The sequence below is a fragment of the Salvelinus sp. IW2-2015 genome, unplaced genomic scaffold (genome assembly GCF_002910315.2).
Source record: "Salvelinus sp. IW2-2015 unplaced genomic scaffold, ASM291031v2 Un_scaffold4666, whole genome shotgun sequence".
In the NCBI taxonomy this organism is placed as follows: Eukaryota; Metazoa; Chordata; class Actinopteri; order Salmoniformes; family Salmonidae; genus Salvelinus; species Salvelinus sp. IW2-2015.
The window spans coordinates 30446-34637 of NW_019945935.1; the positions used below are offsets into that span (position 1 = coordinate 30446).

Consider the following 4192-nt stretch of genomic DNA (forward strand, 5'->3'; position numbering starts at 1 on the left):
TCCCACTCACCCTCCTCCCTTTCTCCCAGCCACAGAGCCAGAGCAGAAGCTACTCCTCGAGGGAGGAGGAAGCGGTCAGGGAGGGAGGGGAGCGGTCTTAGCCTGGCTACAGGAGAGGAGGAAACTTTACTTCACACACACTCTCATCACTATCCCACACACACACAACATACTCGCCTCACTTGGCCTACCAGCTTGGTAAAACCCGCCGGACTCAGAACTTTTTCTGCTTCCCTGCACCTGGGGAGGATTTTAAACACCACACACACACACCACACACACAACACGCACACACACACACACACACACACCACACACACACACACACACAACACACACACACACCACACCACACACACACACATATTGAGGAGACTTTCTCACCCACGGGGCTTGGTTGTTATTTAAAGAGGAGTGATGGTTCGTAAAAGAGGATGGGAAAGAAGGGAAGAAAAAACCTTCCCCCTCCCTTCTCTCCTCTTTCGAAGGGTGAGGTCATTCAGCTGGGGAAGAGGTTCCTGACGAGCCCGCTGGGTTCTGGATCTGATCAGAGGACCCTTACTCATGTCTCCCTCTTTCCTCTCTTCCCTCTTTCTCTTCACTCCCTCCTCCTCACTCATCTCCTATTCTTTCTGTTTTGGGGGTGTTGCAAAACCAATCCTAACTCTCTTGGATGGTACAGGGAAGTTCATATCCAGCCGGAGTGTGTTTCTGCCTTCTCAAGCTTCTGTGTCTGTTTGTATCTCAGTTTGAAGTTGTGAGCCTCTTTCAGTTCAAAAAGTGCTGTGTGTGTGGTGTGTGTGTGTGTGTGTGTGGTGTGTGTGGTGTGTGTGTGTGTGTGGTTGTGTGTGTTGGTGTGTGTGTTGCGCGCGCGCCGCACACCTCACTCACCTAGGTGTTCCATGGCGTCAGCTGGAGAACCTTACTTTCAAGAGAGAAGTTCTCAGTGGAAGTTCCCATGACCCCAGGAGGTAAATCTATATCACATCTGTATGTGTGTGTGTGTGTGTAGATGAGATTTATAATGTCTTATTGTACCCAGTGTAAATGCTGCTAGCTGCTTTGTGTTAAAGGTTTATTCAGACATTAAAATCCCAGAGCAGAAGACTGGTCATGGGTTGCGTACTTTTTGTACTTTGTTAGTGGTGATGATATATTTAAAGACAAGTAGAGACATCAAGAGATAAACAGCGATGCAAGTAGCTTGTGCACACACACACACACACACACACAGTCTCAGTTTATCTGGCGTTTAAATGGAGCCTGACACAGATAGAAACTGCTGATAGTCACACACACACACACACACACACACACACACACACACACACACACACACACACACACACACACAGTATTCAGGATGTTTTTTAAACTCATGACTGTGTGAAATATTAAAGCATGTTTTTCTGTTGGGGTTCTTTAGGACGGTTTATGAGGTTGTGAACGTCACGAACCACAATGAATCCGTTAAATCAACTCTAATTGTTGGACTTTAGTTACTGTTGGTACTACATCACGTTATCATGTTCGAGCCAAAACCACATATAAAATGGTGTCATTGCTCAATATGTGCAGGCAGTACTGCCTAATACGCATAGTTTTTCCTGAGAGTAAAGAAGTCGATTTTTTTGAGTTTAGTTTGGCTTTTATTTTGCCACAGCATCACATAGTATCTACAATATAAAATAAAAAAATAAACTCTATCCAGAATATGTTTAGAGCTGCACAGATTATTTTTCTATGCGATTAATACACGAGGGGGGTGTGGTATATGGCCAATATACCACGGCTAAGGGCTGTTCTTATGTACGACGCAACGCGGAGTGACTGAATACAGATCTTAGCCGTGGTATATTGTCCAATATACCACAAACCCCCGAGGTGCCTTATTGCTGTTATAAAACAGGTTACCAACGTAATTAGAACAGTAAAAATACATGTTTTGTCATACCCGTGGGATACGGTCTGATATACCACGGCTGTCAGCCAATCAGCATTCAGGGCTCGAACCACCCAGTTTATAGTTGGATGTACACAACTGATATAAGCTAAATGTATGACGCCAATCATAACGTTGGTAATGTTGATAATGATTATGATTATGGTGCTGATTGTGCTACCGCTGCTAATAATGGTATTGTTGACAACAATGTATATATATATATATATATGTATTATTATCTTTAGGTCAGTCGTGGAAGGCCCTGACTACTCTGGACAAGCGTCCCTTCGTTGAGGAGGCCGAGAGACTCCGCCTCCAACACCTGACGGACCACCCCAACTACAAGTACCGCCCCCGTCGCAAGAAACAGGCCAAAAAGCTCAAACGGGTGGAACCGGGGCTACTGCTCCACAGCCTAACCCAGGGAGGGTCAGGGGTTCCTGGGGTTGGGGAGGGCTACGGACACCCTCTGGATGGTTATGGACATCTTCATCCACACCACCACCTTCTGCCTCCACTAGGCCACTTCAGGGACCTCCACACTGGGGACACACTGAGCTACGGCCTGCCCACACCGGAGATGTCGCCTCTGGATTTGATGGAGGAGGGGGGTGGAGACGGAGGAGTGTTCTTTCCCCCTCACACACAGGAGGACGTGGAGCTGCAAGGCACCTGGAGTAACTACCACCATCACCCCCACTATAACAGCCACCACCATAGCCACCCTCACAGCCACAGTCAAGGTCATAGTCAGGGTCAGGGTCAGGGCCATAATCAGGGTCAGGGGCCCATAATCAGGGTCAGGGCCATAATCAGGGTCAGGGCCATAATCAGGGTCAGGGCCATAATCAGGGTCAGGGCCATAATCAGGGTCAGGGTCAGGGTCATAGTGGTCATGATCACCATCTTAACCAGAGCCAGAGGGGCTCCCTGCTCTGTCGTCGTCCCCAGGAGAAGTGCCTCAGCCAGGCTCCAGAGCCTACGAACTCTCCCAGTCCTTACTCTAACCACCAGAGCTCCTCTATAAGCCTGTCTGAGCCAGTCAACCCTCACCAGTCCATCAGTAGTTCCTCTGTCTCCTCTGTGTCCTCTGGTTACTATAGTTACCTGTACAATAACGCTGGACCAGACACCCCCCAGGCCTCCCACCTGGGGCAGCTCTCTCCCCCACCCGAATCCTCCTCTTCCTCACTGGCCCCCACCTCCAACCCTAAACCCCAGGCCCTGGACTCCGTAGACCAGGCTGGATCCAACCACGTAGGCCTGACGTCAGTTGAGTTCTGGACAGAAGTGGACCGCCGTGAGTTTGACCAGTACCTCAGTGCTAACCGGACTCGTATGGAGGGGTATGGGAGTAACCTCGTTCCCGTCTCTAAATCCACGGAGGGGTACGGTAGTGTCCCCGTGTCGAAAGCTCTGGAGGGGTACACCAACGTACCCCTCTCTAAACCACTAGGGAGGATCTATGAGGAGAGCCAGAGTAGTCCTCTCATCTCTGCTCTCGCTGATGCTAGTAGTGCTGTCTACTACGGTACCTGTATTACTGGGTAGACACCTTACTGACTGCTGGTAGTCTTTGGCTGTGTGCCAGAGTCTAGTATGGTCTAGGGCAGCCTACAATACTTTTTTGGTCAAATACAGTATGTTAAACATACTGTCATACTGGAGTGGGACTTGATGTAGTTTGCACTATGGAATAGGCCACAGAAGTGCAAACACTAAATGAAGGCAAGTACACCTAAAAAAAAGTATTAAAAAAATAAAAATACATTTTTTGAAAGCATTGGATTGATGTGCTTGACCCCAGGTCTGCAGTTGACCTTTAAGGACTTTCAGGGTAGGATTACTACAATGCATTATAGACCACTACAGACCACTACAGACCACCACAGACCACTACAGACCACCACAGACACTACAGACCACTACAGACCACTACAATATATTATAGACCACTACAGACCACTACAGACCACCACAGACCACTACAGACCACCACAGACACTACAGACCACTACAGACCACTACAGACCACTACAATGTCTGCCAAAGTAATATAGTGGTGATCCAGAACTTTCCACCCCAGGATGGGATGTCAGCAGTCAGGTTGGCTTCTAAAGGTTACACACTGGTGGGAGTTGAGAGACTGTCTTTGCCTGTTCCTGTCTGTCTGTCTGTTGTCTGTCTGTTGCTGTCTGTCTGTCTGTCTGTCTGTCTTGTCTGTCTGTCTGTCCTGTCTGTCTGTCT

The 4192-nt window shown here is 48.4% G+C and overlaps 1 pseudogene; it reads left to right on the forward strand.

Moving 5' to 3' along the window:
- Nucleotides 1-3846, forward strand: part of LOC112077537 (transcription factor Sox-18A-like) — a 5590-nt pseudogene extending 1744 nt beyond the window's left edge.
- The last annotated feature ends 346 nt before the right edge of the window (nt 3847-4192 follow it).